The sequence below is a fragment of the Equus przewalskii genome, chromosome 16 (genome assembly GCF_037783145.1).
Source record: "Equus przewalskii isolate Varuska chromosome 16, EquPr2, whole genome shotgun sequence".
In the NCBI taxonomy this organism is placed as follows: domain Eukaryota; kingdom Metazoa; phylum Chordata; class Mammalia; order Perissodactyla; family Equidae; genus Equus; species Equus przewalskii.
In genome coordinates, this window is record NC_091846.1 from 12,175,370 (window position 1) to 12,190,784 (window position 15,415).

The 15,415-nt window shown below is 40.4% G+C and overlaps 1 protein-coding gene across 21 annotated transcripts in view; it reads right to left on the minus strand.

The window, feature by feature from the left end:
• The window catches only part of STARD13 (StAR related lipid transfer domain containing 13), a 487,031-nt gene that overhangs the window by 86,116 nt on the left and 385,500 nt on the right, over positions 1-15,415 (minus strand). The window contains exon 1 of one of the 21 annotated variants that reach the window (XM_070577990.1): positions 7,549-7,961. The exons of 18 other annotated variants lie outside the window; for them this stretch is intronic. The gene's annotated coding sequence lies outside the window, so the exon portion shown is untranslated. Of the gene's footprint in view, positions 1-7,478; positions 7,962-15,415 lie in introns of those variants that run through there. 2 more of the 21 variants (XM_070577987.1, XM_070577993.1) reach the window with 2 other exon arrangements.

Sequence of the window (15,415 nt, forward strand, 5' to 3'; positions counted from 1 at the left end):
GGCATATTCCGCTTGTGTATGTTCAGCACCCAGCAGAGTGCTGCTCACACAGTAAGTGCTCATAAATGTTTGCCGACCAGATAACGAGCCACAGTAAGCTAAAAACACTGTTCATCAATCCTTATATTCATATCCAGTAAGGTCCTCGTCCTATTCCTCCCAGCAGCTAGTGAAAAACATTGCCACTGACTTCCAGTTCCCAGCTGTAATCCTACGCTACTCACGCACTCTTCGCTGCCTTTACCTGTTCCTTTGCTGAGATCATCAAGACCATCCTACAAAAGCTGTCTCAACATCAATTATATCCACCTAAGTCATTTTGTGTAAAACTCCTCAAGTCGTCTTCGACTTATTTCTTATTAACCCAAACCCACCAGTCATGGATGGATGCTTTTGTGTTGAAATGCCTTCTTTCTCTCCTTCTTCTTCTGCCCCAACGCTGCCTCAACTAGACCATCAACTCTTGAGAACCCCAGGCTCACTCAGCACCACAGCCTTTTCTGCCTTTTCTATTTCCTCTGTTGGACCCCCTCTTACCTCAGCCATCCATAGACCCCCTCTTTCACTCTCCTTCCTTCAAGTCTTTACTCAAGTCACTTAAAGAGGACTTCCCTGGCCACCTGTTCAGAAAATGTGAGCCCCCCCCCCCACCTCCTGCTCACATTCATACCACCTTTCCCTGGTTTGTTCATTCTCTTCATCAATTATCACTAAAATAAACAGAGTTTATCTGTCTATGTTGCTCATCATCTGTCTTCCCCACTAGAACATAAGCTCCATGAGGGCAGGAAACTTTGTTTTCCTGCTTTGCTTATTGACATCTCTCTATTGCTTAAAATTGGGCCTGGTGCACAGTAGGTACCCAATTAATATTTGTTGAATGAATGGAGGGATAAGTGGATGGATGGGTTATCGCAATGGACCTATAAGTGGTGTCATGGCTTCTTCTCTAAGATATCCTACTACCAGAACATTCACCCTAAATGACAAATTAAAAATCACCATCCTCCTCATAAACTGTCAATAGTTCTGCATGATTTATGAAATAACATTTAAAAACCTTCAAAGATCTGGCCCCAATCTCCCTTTCCAGTCCCATTTCCCAATGCAGCTATCTCCCCATACATCCTAAAGTCTACTCATGCTGGGGGACTATGCGTTTATTCTTGAACACATTCAACACTTTAAAGTCTTTGTGTTTTTAGATATATATCCTTTTGTCTTGGAATATCTATTTCCTACTTTGTTCTTTACCGAAATCTATCAATGATTCCAGGCATGCTCAAATGTCATATCATGCATGAAGCTGCCCCATTCTTCCAAATAGATTTAAACACGGTTCCATAGCGCCTTGCCTCACACCTTAGTGCATTTAGTATAAAGGTTATTCTTCCTTGAATCGTGTCCATATCTACCCCCAAGATGGGACTATAACATCCTTGAGAAGATATTATAGGTCTGTCTCCTTTGCACAGTTCCTTGTACATAGTAGATGATCAGTACATGTTTGCTGAAATATACAATGTCACTAGCTGGGGATTTTGAGACAAGAGAATTGTAGCAAGCTAAGCAGTAAGATCTTTTGTAGAAGTAATACACCAACACCAAACAACTGAATGTTAGCGAGAGTGAAAAGAAAAATACAGTTACAGCTTAAACCAACATGAAGTAGGAGACTTTCATAATAAACTCTAAAGATATGGATATCTTACTTCTCCCTGCTGTAATGCCTGGCACAGAGACGTCACTTAATTTGAAGTTTGATTCTCAGCTAAAAATAAACTGCTTTTTTAATCTGAGTGCCCACTATTGTTGTTTAACCATTTTGTGGTTTTATTCAAGTACTTGCAAGGCCCAAAGAACACCAGTCAGGATGCCTCCGTGTTACATAAGTGTTCTTTTCATGGAGTAATTCATAGTTAATTCTAGAAATTGTATCTCATCTGCTTGCTGGTTTCTCCTCCCCAGGCCTGTCCCCTATGTATATAGCTAGTCATTGGCCAGGCCCAGTACAAATGGTCCAGTATGCAGGATAATAAGCACATGTGGAAAGAAGTTCTCAGGAGACTGTTCTAAATCATTGTTTTCTTGTGGGGAGTAGAGAACCAATAATTCCAAGAAGCTTTTATAGCATAATCTTCACTGAGGCAGTGGAGTGACTTTAAATTCTGGAATCATGGGCAACAAATTCAGGCAGGGCCCTCTTGCCCTTTGCTGACTGCAAAATAAACAAGTGTCCTGGGAGGCCCTTCTGAGAGGTTGCAGGGTAGCTGCACGCCCTCCGGGAACTCCTGGGGCCCCTCTGGTTTGCTGACAGCACTCACGTCCTTCCTTGGTGTCCAGTAAAGGCCACTGGGCTGGAGGATCTCAGTCCTCCTTCAGTGAGCAGTTGCTCTCTCCTTCTCTTCTAGCTCCGACAACCAGCTCGGCTCAGTTCAAGCTACGTGACCGACCCCCTTTGCTTTCATGCCATCGTTTTTGTTTGTGGAAGCCGCTGGCAAGGTGTAGCTACCCTGCCAGCCCTGTGAAGACGTTCTCCTCAGGCTTCCACAGCTTCACCGAGAAGGAGGCCGCTTCAAGGAGCTTTCCTGATTAGGAAGACTTAGGTTTCCTGGAGGGTAAACTGAACCCTCAGGACTCTGCTTTGCATGTTGGCTTGGTTGTAGCCCATTTGGGGATTTATCTATTTATTACCGTGTTTGTATTCATTTCTGAAGTTGGCATTCCTTCACCATTTAAACAGTGAAGGAGGCGACTTGCACCACTTCTTCCGCAGTACACCGAGCAGGACCATTTAGAAATGTCTTTAGAGCAGGCGCATGCTTCTCTGCCCATGAAGAGAAGATGGACAGGCCTACTGGGGACATGTGCCTGCTCACCAGCAGTCTTTTGCTCTGGCCTCTTTACTGAGAGCTTTCGGGAGTGGCATTATTAGTGGGGATGCATTTCAAGTATTATTCCAAAAACTGAAAAAAGAAAACCTCCCCTCTTGAACAAAGAGGTGAATGATGGATAATGTATTTCAGTGGCGCGGCCCCCAACCCATTTATCAGTGAGGTTATAAAACAGAGAGTGGAGCTTCTAACTCAGCTCAGTGTTCAATCGACTACATGACCTTGATTGGATAGGAGATTATTTCCAGTATTCCTGTGGTTTATCCTGATATAACTTGCAGAAACTATTATGATAAAATGGCTTTACCTCTGCCAGTTATTCCATGTAAAAGGAGATTAAGTAAGGGATTACAAAAAGCTCCCACAATTTACATAGTTTTCTTCACAGTCATTTAACAAGTAGACTCAAGTTTTCTCTGATTAACCGTGTTTCACCTCAGTTCAAGAGAAAAGTTAAATGGGTAAAATTTCCATCTCTCAGTGATAGTTTATCTTTTAATGAAAATGGGTAAGACAGGCCATTTAGGTCCCTCTTGATGCTAGGATTATTGTTCCTTCAAAGAGTTTTCAAACTTTGGTCTCAATGGTTACCTTATTTTCAGCATTTTCTAAACTAAAAAAAGCGAGAGTAATAAAACGAGAAGCCTGATAAGAAGTTGCTAAACTTGGTTGTTCTAAGTATATCTCTGGTTCTGTGTAAAGTATCTAAGACAGGCAGCCCTCAGGTCCATACCATTAGGAAATGATTGATCAGGCAACCTTTGGATTATTAAGAACTTTATTCTGATTATTAAAATAATGCTGGTCACTAATTTGCCATTTTCCGTATTATTTATGAATAATATCATGTTAAACATCTTTGTTCAGAACGCTTTGTCTACTCTTATTTTTTGTTTTTTTCACCCCTTTGTTAGGATAATTTCCCAGAAGGGGAATTACTGAATCAGAGGGTCTTGATAAATTCTGCCAAACCACCTTTCAAAAAGATGATTAGATTTTATTTTTAAAACATACATAGCTATAGATATATCAAAGCTCTCTCTAAATAAAGACAGTGGGTTGATAGTTTTTATTTAGCTAGGCATAATTAGTAGGACTCAGATAGGACTAACACGTTAACAGTTTATCTACTGGTGATTACATACAGGGCTTTCTGTTGTTGGAATCTCAGGTTCCCAGTCTAAAGAGGTCTATATCCTATTATACTACAATGGTCAAATTATTCCAGACACAAAAATGGGTACCCGGATTCTGCCTCAGAAAGTATGTGATTATAGTATATCGCCAACAAGATAAAATTTTCCAAAAGGTATGGAAAGACTGACTTATTCATTCATTCAACAAACAGTACTTGAACACCAGCCAGTTGTGAGAAACTATGGTAAACCCAGGGAATCAAAGAAACACGGCACCTTCCCTGACTTTGAGGAGCCCATGAAGGGAGAAACATATGTAAATAAAGCACAAAGCAGAACAAGATAAGAACTTGATTAGAAGTTTATACTAAGGGAACCATGAATGAAGAGCCTCTGACTCTGTGGAGGAAGAGCGTTGGGGAAGGCTTCAAAGACTCGTAGTGCTTAAGGTAGCCTTGGAAGATGAAGAGAATGATAAAAAGTCCTAGAAAAAGTATTTAGTAGAGCCCTGGGACTAGCATGGAGGTGTGAAAGCACATGGAATATTAGGGTCAGTTGGTGGGGAGGGGAGGAGGAACATGACTGGCAAACATGTCAGTTCTTCCCATGAAGGGCTCTCAGGCTTCAGAAGAGGGAGAAAGCATACCTTTGAGGAGATCAGAAAAGGGTCAAGAGAAGCCTGTGGATGATGGGCAGGATTTAAGAAAGGGAGGAAAGGGATATTCCAGGAAGTAGTCAGTTCAAAGTTTTGAAAGCATTTTCACGTACATTATTGTGCTATTTAACCCCCACAACAACCTTTCATGATGAAGTATACATTCTTATCCCCATATTGCAGCAGAGGAACCAGAAGCCACTGGGGTTGACTCGCCCAAAGTCGCACAGTTGAGTGGGGTGACTCACAGGGTGGTGGTGCTTTACAATTCAGTGACTGGTGCCCACGAGGATGGTTTTGTTTGGAGTATGGCAGCTGAGATCAGCAGGTCTAACTTCTGACTTCTGATGTCCTTTGCACTATACTAAGCTGCTATCATGTTTGTCACTTAAAATGAAAATGGTTTACAATGAAAATACACTAAGGGCTCCTATGTTTTAATTTTAATGTTTTATTTACCGTTGCTTTACTAGAATACTTTGGAAGGATTTTATATATATGTATCTTATATGAAGATAAGCATATACTTATTTAAATATATATATGTATACATAAAATGTAAGAAAATATTAGGTACCTTAATTTGCACTATCATCCATTTTCCTTATATCAGGAATTTAAAAAATTATATATATTTAACCATAGTAAATCAAAGCAATATTGCACCAATTTTGACCCAACTTCTAAAATTTCAACCTGTTTGAGGAAACGACCAGTATTTCACAACGCTGGGAAGTGTATTGAGAGAATCAAAGAATAATTCCACAGAGAGAAAAAAGGTTAATGCAGTGCTTCAAGGGTAAGCTACTGCAAACGAAAGGACCACTGTGGAAGATGATAGAATTTTGTTTTTAGTGATCCAGAGTTTTTCAGCTTGTTCAGTTGAAATGTAGTTCTGTCTAAGGAAATGGAGGCAACTTCATACACGACATATATACTACAAGCTAACAGCACAAGAAACATCATATATATCTTACTGACATTTGAAATGTCTCTGGGAGACAAAGAGATGGCTAGAATTCTTGACTCTATTTTTAAGCAATGAAAGAGATTTATTAAAAGGTTAGTTATCTTCCTCATGGTCACCGTGTCAAGCAGCATGAGGGTAGTGGCTGAAATCCAAGGCTTCTGACAGTTACCTTGGTCCTTGCAGTAAATTCAGAATGTTTTCATGAGGTCTGACACGGGTACTGTCAGAAATTGGCAAACATTCTTTCACACATTAGGAAAACAGGGCTGGATGTTGCCCTGTCACATGTCAGCATACGTCAGCCCATGTGAGTTTAGCTCACGTAGAATATACTGGCTGGCATATCTGAGACCCTCACATACAGATACGAGTCTATATATCAAGAAGAGAATGTTCCAGAATTTCAGAAAGACTATCCCACACACATCTCTAAGTGACTGCATATGTTGCACTCAGTCTACGGAGAACTCTGTCTACTGATATTTTCTTCCTCTCAGTCTTCAAATTTAGACTGTAGGAAACAGGTTAAGCTTCTGAAAAGACAGTAGGACAAAACGTTCAACTTTCAGTTTCTGATTCCTCCAATAACGAAAGACATAAATGTGGCATTCATTACGAAACGTGTGGAAATGGCCCTGTAGAAACCATATGGTTGCCAGCGACAGCACAATCTCATTCAAAGGTGCCAAGAACACTAATGGGACCAGGATGTCAGGAAAAACAGAAATAGATCAATATTTCTCCCCCACCTGCAGTTGTCCCCACCATCAGTCACTGCGCTCGCTCTATGTAAATGAAATCAATCAGCAAGGATTTCTGTAAAATGCATAAAACAGTTGTCTTCTAGACTCTACCAGAAGATAAATGATTCCAGACGTTGGACTGCAGCCATTTTCCCACACATGCTACAAAGTTCTGACATCCATATTGGGCCATAACACTGAGTGGTTTCTGCTTCTGCGAGTTTACAGCCACTGCTTCCACTTCTGGTTTGGACTAGACAGCCTGCCAACGCCAGTGCAAAATAAGTCCCTTTCTGCCTGTGTAAGTTGTAAGAGAATTATCTTTTTCTAATAAAGGGGTTCCTGTGATCCCCTCAAAACTTTTTGCTATTGCTCCTATAAGTTTATCATTCCAAATCACTGCTTTAGATCTCCTTGGAATTAGACAAATCCCAGCCTAAGAAACAGTTGACATATGGCATCAAATGCAAACCATTTAGATGTAAAATACAACAAACAGCACAAGTCCAACTTTGTTTTAAAACTAATACATTCTAAAATGTATTATGTATACATAGAAGGATTGTTTTATATGGTAGCTTATGTTCTAGAAAAAGGTAAAAGGCTTTTGAGAAAGATAAACTAAAAGAAGATCCTGAAGCAGCTTCCTTTAAAAACTATGTCAACACAATAACATTATTTAGAAAGCACATAGAAGTCTAGGTCATATTTATGGCTATTTATGTAACTGATCCCATGGAATGAAACATCCAGTAGACAGTATTTACTGCCAGCCTCTTAAATCTGAGAGATGGGCACTTTCTCACTAAATTGCCTTTGAGGAAAGACACAAATAATTTTGCTCATAGTTCAGAAAAATAAGAAAGTCCTATATCAATGTCTATAGTCTAACAGAGATAAAAACAATTCTCTGAGGTTAAAAGTAAAATAGATCTTGCTGTAACTTTCAAATGTTTTTAAAGTGAATAATCAAAATGAGAGGTACAGCTTTACATTTTAAATCAAGTTCTTGTTAAAAGAATGCCCTTCTAAATATCAAATATACTACAAAGAAAACTATATATCAATAACAAAACTCACAATGCAAATAGGAAGTAACTGTTGTCTTACCCACTCCAGGACCTCTTTTTCTTATAGAATACAAACTTACTTTGTTTAAAAATGTCCTTAGGCTGTGCTGCGCCTTTGAAACAAAACCACTCTCTTCTTCATTTCATTTTCTGTTTTCTTGAAAATTGCTCCTCCGAAACTGACAGATGGTGCATCTGTCACTGAGTGTTTCCTCTTCGTTATCTCTGCCAGCTAATATTTCCTCTGTGCTTAGCTGTTGTCTGTGAGACTGTTCCACATCATTCTAGCCTGATCAATGGTGTGCCTGGTTTGAGGGTGGTTTTGGCCCCGCCTCCAGCTCCAAGAGCAAAAACGAAAACTCACAGCTGGATTTCCTATAAATCCTCTCTTTCAAATCTGGCTCTGCAGCTATGGCACATACTAGAGGAAAAAGCTGCCAGTCTGACACAAACCAAGAGGGGTGATCCTCTCCCAGGGATCCCCCATACCAGTGCCAAGCATGTATGTTATATAACAAATTCCATTTTAAGTTAGCCTGGAAACTTTACAGGACAGGAGGAAGTGTTTTAAACCAAGCTTAGGCTTTTCCATGCCTAATGAGACTCAAAGGAAGATGTCCATGACTGAAACACACACACACACACACACACACACACACACAGAGGCACAAACCCATAACTAAATAATTTTTAACACGTAAAAATTGTGAAAACTGATTGCAAAGAGAAAATGGAAAAGAAGAAAATGCCAAAACAGTACATTACAAAATTGGTGTGCTTGTAATTTTCTACCCTAAAACACAAGTCATGATTCATATTCAGACGACTTTACACCCCCTAAGCCATGGGATTTGCAGGTATTTACACTGCTGATGAACGTGGTGAATCAAGAGAATTTATGGGATGCATTTCAGGTTCTAGAAGAGAGGAGATTCCTCTACCAAGCAGAGTCACATAGGTGAATGTGTAACACCAGTCTGTTCTGTAAATCAATAGGACAAAGGATGCATTTTTAGAAATATATTCTACGTGATCAACAGTTATCAAAGTTTATTAGGTAGAGGGGTCGCACATTTAGAGCAAATAATTACGTGAGTGTTACTAAAATAAGGTTAAGGGTTTGAAGACTGTGTTAGGATCCAGAGTCAGAAGGTCTGGATTCAAGTCTCAGTTTTGTTTCCTAGACAGTGTCCTTGAACACGAAAGGCACAGGGTAAGCTCTGGACACCTCAGAGGGGATTGCAAGATTAAATCAAGATGATAAAGTACTTTGTTTTTACTAATCTACGTTTGTATTGTTCTTTTCAACAACAGAGAGAATATTAAATAAGTATAAATATTTAATCTGGCAAAGGATGGCACCAGACTAAATACCACAGCCTGTGATAGGAAAAGCTAAAGATAAAAGGATTCTGAGAATAATGTGCGGGGTATAAAGTGCCTGCTGAGGACAATAGCAATTCAGATTTTGAACATTTGAACTCTACAGTGAGAGAGTATGCGGTAAGCATAGGTCAGAGTGGGGCTGGGTTGTAAAAGCTTGAATCTGTAATTCTCTTCCACAGTCTCACAATAAAATCCTGGGACTGGCATCTGTCATTAGTCTGTGAGTCCTTTGAGGGCAGGGACATACAGAATTGGCATTTGTTGAGTAGATGAACGAGTGAGACACTGAACTAGAGTTACCAGGAGTTACTCACTCTAAGGGAGGGAGTGCAGATTCTTGTGAGAAGCTCGAGCTTGAAACTGGAAAATTGGACACTTCAAGGTTGACGCTACCTGTATGTCTTTCCAAATGTAAGGTCAGGATTTGTAGGGAGAAAGGCTTTCTGTGTCACTGAAAAGAGGAGATTTTGTTCAGGGACCTCTGATCTGATCCAGCTTTCTACTCTCAACCTCCCAACCCCTCCCCTTCCCCACTTCCTCCCATGAGAATGTCATCCTGCTGACAATGAGGGTGAGTCAAGAGCCAGGATGTTTGTAAACGTCCCTTTAATAAAAGTACATGGATTGTTAGGTTAAATTCTTCCTAAGTGGGCATGCAAGTCCTCGCTTGCTGCGACTGGCAAGAAGTAGGCTTTCCAAATCCAGCGGGACCCTACTCCATGTGGGCTGTGCCAAGGGCAGCTGTGGACCCCTGGCCAAGGAAAGGCAGATGAGATGAGCTCCTGTTCCTACCCTGCATGCCTCCCCACCGCCAGCGCACTTCTGTGTTCTTGGCTAAACACATTGGAACGTTAATCTTCTTTCATAAAGGCTTCAGGTGTATGATCTCTTCCCCCCAAGCTGAAGGATTATACCAATTTGGGGTAAGAGAATTTACCAAGTGAAAAGATCTAATCTAACAAATACTTTTTCACTCCTATTATGTGCAAGGCGTTCCACTAGACACCTCCGAGGATGCCTGCTTCCAGCTCTCCAGCAGCCGGTTTACAATGGCACAGATGATTACAATCTAAAACAGGATATGAGACCAGCGGGGGACAGAAGGAGTGCAGCTGGGGCTCAAGAGGGAAGGATCACATCTGCTTTGGGGAGTGGGAATGGGAGAATCCAGAAAACGTGACTAGGGTGGCAGCATTACGGTTTGGGAAGAATCTGCACAGGCAGAGACGAGAGGAAGGGCACTTGCGAGAGAAGGACGCTCCTAGAGTAGAGAACGAGCTCTAAGGCACAGAGGCAGGAGCAAAGCAAGCTCAGGAAATGGGAACCATCTGGTTCTGCTGCAGCATAGGGAACGTGGGGGAATCACGGGGGATGAGACTCCAAGGATGGGGTGGAACCATCCTGTGGCATGGCCTTGAATGCCGGGAGGGGGTGTGGGAGTTAACATGAAGTTCACAGAGCAGTCAGGAACCCCTGGAGGATTCTGAGCACAGGTGTAACATAACCCGAGCAGGGAGATCTAAGAACCATGTTTAGGACGGATTATAAAGGAGATAGTAGGCAGACTGACCCGATTATGAGGCTATTGTAATAATTGAAGCAAGAGGTCATGAAGTCTCGGACTTGGAGGATGAGGGTAAAAAAAAGAAGGGTGCTAGAGGCAACAGCACAGACATCAGAGTCAAAGAAAATCTTGTCTTGAGATATTTGCAGACAGATGTGCAAACATATACAGGTTTTTAGTTCAGCATTATTTATAATTGCAAAAGACTGCAAACTACTGGTAAATGCTTACCAGTAGGGAACTTGTAAATAAATTACGGTACAGTCATGTAATTAAATACTCTGCAGCCATTTAAAATATATTTGCAGCTACAAGAAAGCTGTCGTAGAGTACTGGTGCTAGGCACCAGATTGCCAGTGGTTAAGGAGCATGTGTAGAAGAGAAGCTGTGGGCAGGGAGTAAATTTATGGTAGAGAAAGAAAAATATTGGGGAGGAATGGGCACTGGGAGAGGAACCAAGAATTGGATTTGACTTCCAGATTGGCACCTATCTTCCCCAGAAGTAAGACAACCTAGAATTGTGTAGTGTACAATCTACTCAAATGTATGTGGCAGTTTTGCCACAACCACTAACTTGAAGGTGCCAGAAAACTGCCTAATCCAGTCCTGGCCATTTTCATGGTAAGCCCAATATCCATATGCCTGGGAAAATCTGTACTTGAAAAGCAACACTATCCATGTTTGGGACAAAAATCCTTTTAAGGATTATACCAGAAGGCAGAGCAAATGGCACGGTGTCTGAAGTTTCCCATTTTAATCAAACTCTGAGCATAAGAAGTCAGTTAAGCATCACAAGCAACATCCATGCCCAGGTGTAAGTGCAGTGCGAGTTCATAGACCAAGAACAGCAAGAATAATTAGGACTGATCTGCTGGTCCTCAGTTGTGGAATCCTTAAGCTAGGGACTGATATTTCAATCATCAGTCCCTTTCTTTTCAATGACAGGACGTCTTTAATGGCCACATACAAGAAGTAGAGTCCAGCCTGACAGAAGGGGTATGAAACTTCCATAGCAAACCCTGGGGTCTATAGCAGCCATGTGCTGTTTGAAAGGGCACCGTAGGAAGGATCCCAGAGGCAACAGATATGGCTCCTTGGAGATTTTCTTTTCTTTTTTTCAGAGAGGCAGGCCAGATTATTAAATGTTTCTTATGAGTTCCACAGAGAGGAAAAAACAGAGGAAACAGGGACTCCCCAGAGGAGCACTGACGATCAAGGAAAGAGCCATTCAGAAGTGATAACATGCAGACAATTTGCCTTGTGCACAGAATCTGTGCAAGAGCAAATTAAGAGCAGTAGTTCACAGCTGGTGAGGACAGTACGGCTTCGTGGATGAGTGTGCGCTCTCTTTAACGCAGTGAAAAAAGTGTACTTTGTGTATCAAATGCCTGGGTTCTAATCTTGACTGCCAGGTACAACTCACACGAGCTTGGACAAGTTACTTGAGATCCTTCCTTATTAAATGGATAATAATAGCTTTGGAGTTGTTGTGAAGATTAAGTGGGTTAATGTATGTAAAATGCTGGGAACAGAGCTTGGCATAAACATTCAATATATGTTATTTCTCATTCCATAGTGAGAATTTTAAAATATAGATGATTATAACTACAATTAAAGAGTGGAATCTGATTAATCACAGTTCAAGAAACAGAATTATCTGCAAAAATAGCTGATTGCAGTACTCGTCTGTAATTTACTTTAAAACACTCGAGCTTATATGGTGCAATGTTATGTGTGTGTTTCTTAGCAGTACCTGGTGCTGCTAGCATCTCGCCAGGCATTCAAAGTCTGGGACAGTCTAGCTAGTATTCTAAAGAGGGAGGCTGCACTTCAGAATCTGCTGATAGAAGCCCCGCTGGTACCATCTCTCCACAGACAATCTCCAGTTAGCATTCTGAGTGTCAAAAATGAGTTTTAACTGGTGAAAATTGTTACTGTGGACTAGCGTGCTTGGTGGAATTAAGGTATTCAAGAAAAATAGATTGGCTCAAAGTATTTCAATGTAAAAATCCGGTAAGACCTTTACCTGTATCTCTGGTAATAATGTCTCAGTCTAAATTCTGAAATGGTCCTAGATATATTATCAATATGACTTGGTTGTAAGATTTTGGGGAGAATAGATGGCCTCCTTTTGCCTCAAAACTTCTTCTTTGGCTACCATTATCTACCAAAAAGAACCTAAGAATTGTGCATGACCAATGTGATCATTTTAGTTCCCTTAGTCAGCCGCAATTTGTGAGGGTTCTGTTTGCCTGCTGCTGGCAAGGGTGACAGAATCTGTTTTCAGAGTCTGGTGTTTTCCTCAAGCCTCTCTCCAATCTTTTGTGTAAGATTGTGGTTGAAGCATCTAAAAGGAAAGTGAAGAGCTGGGACTTCTTCAAACCTACACACAAGTTACATGAATTGATTTATGTGTGTGTGTGGGGGTGTTTGCTTGTTAATAAATGTCTATATATCTGACAGAATTTGGTCCTGCAAGAACCCATTTTTATTCCCAACTCCTAATTTCACTTGCTTTCCTAGAGGTAATCCCTATTAGTGGTGTACTGTCTATCTTCCAAACTTTTATACATAAATGTAATATATATACATACATATACACATGTAACTATGTATAAATATATATACACAACCTTTTATGTATATATATATAACATACATCTACATACACATATTTTATATGTGTAACATATATCTACACATATATGTACATACACACCCATGTTGCATACCCATTAGATAATTCTTTTTATATAAATAGAATCATATTGTGTGTATTATTCAAAGACTTATTTTGTTCACTTAACAATATGTCTTGGAGATTTTCAAATAAACAAATAAGAAAGCTACTAGCTTAATCCAATGGAACCCAAGTGACTATTTAGTCAAAAGTTTGATACCAGGGAGGCCAGACCAAGGACGCAGCAGTGCTCCAGAATGCAGTAGAAACATGCCTGTGCCTCTCTAGGTGCATCACTTGTCCACCTGAGGCTGAGAGGCCTGTCCCTCCTGTTCCCCTCAGGAGGTCTACGTCCTGGGCAGCACGGTAGAACAGGTAGATGAATGAATGACTACACAAACTCATAAATGAAAAACTTAATTGAGTGGAATTCAATTCCTTTCCTTGTTGCAGGTAACAGACTCTTCCTCTAGTCTGCACACGGGTATCTGGAGCATGCATGCCTTTTTTCTACCATTTTAGGCAGAAAATAAATACTACCTTCTACTGTTGAGTTACTCTTACTTGTGGCAATGGGCATGCCAAACTTTCTGATTTGGATATTGAGTTGCTTGGGTGCACATGCACTCAGCACGTAAGCAAGTGGTGACATGTGCTAGTCTGCAGGGGTCTCACAGACAGGTAGAGGCAGGTGCAGATGTGCACAATGGGGGCTTTGTGACTTCCTGAAGTCTCTAGTGTCACGGAACCCATTTTCAAGTTGCGACTTGTGGTTTCCAGGTTCTCAGGGTACGATGGATGCCTTCCACCCAATTTCAGTAGCAAACATTCCAAGTAATGTTGAAAAACAAGCAAACCCATGTGTATATTGCTAAAAACAAACTGTCCACGAGTTCCTTTTCTGGAATTTAACATTCCTAAACAGGTATAATAATCTATCAGATAATTTCCACTATATTTAATCCCCTTTCTTTTTCTGGAGAAAAATGTTACCTTTCATTATAAAATTAGAAATTTTCACTTTGCTGTTAGTAAGTGTTGTTTAAAATGGAAAGTTTTGTGAAGCTATTATGTCTTTAGATTGAAGCAACCTACCCTCATCTCTAATATGTTCTTATTTTGAATCAAATCAAGGTAATTGGCTCAGCTACTGGGATTATTGACCTTGATTTTTTTAACTTTCTTTAGCCAAAAAGATTACATCGGAAAAGTGACAGCCCATCTGCAGCAGGAGAGCTCAGAGAATGAACCAAAGGAGTAACGACAGCTGTACGTGGAATTCAAATGACAAGAACTTAATTCCGCATCAGGTACAATTTGAAAATGTCAGCACTGCCTTATCTATGTGGATGTTCCACTGTATATATGGGATTTCTATTTCAATATTTGTAACATTCCAAAAATCATAAACTTCTGGCTTACATTACCTTAAAAAAAGGAGAGAGATAAATAGGGAGAAAAAACATCCTGTCAGCAAAAAGTCAACTGTGCATTGGGAAGCTGTATTGAAAACAGAAAAAACAAAGTCACATTTGTACGAGAATAACTGTGTTCACAATAGACTCAGAAGGATACAACACATCAACATCTTTCCCACAAATCTGATGCTCTGCAGAGCTGACTTGTGGTTTCTTTTGCCAAGGAATGGAACCTACTTTGGCTCTCGTGGTAGGCAAGGTATGTGAAGTTCTGGCATTCAGCAGCTACAGACCAGAGAAAGTCAACAGAGAAGCAGAAAGTATAAACTACCTGCTGGAGTGATGCCAATTTCATGCATGGTCTTCTTGACAATTCTACAAGAACGGATTTGCCTGTTGCAAAGTAGCACTATTATTCTTCAGGACCAACTCGAATTCTGTGCTTGTGTTTTCCTGGCACTTCTACTATCTAGTAACCCTTGACCTGTAAACATCAAATCGTATACTGGTTTAAATCTTCAATGGTGTGATCTTTAATTCTGGGCAGAGAAATCCAGAATTCATTGGTATAACACCGAGCACAGAGGCCTGCGTTAATTATATGCTAATAGCCATCAACAAAGAAGCTGCAGTTTGGAAGAACAAAGCCCTGGTCACATGGCCAGCCAGGCTGATCACTTTCTAAACTGGATTTCTTCCACTGTTTTGAAGATTATGTCACCTATTATTACCTCATTCCATTTGTAGGTAGCTTTTTGAGTTTTATTCAGGGTTACCATCAAAAACTGGATTATGCAATGAAATTTCTAAAAACGTAGTCTCTGTTTTAAAGTTCACTTTGAAATTGCAGAAAAAAAGCAGACCTAAAGTAGACTCTGAAACTATAATGAACATCATCT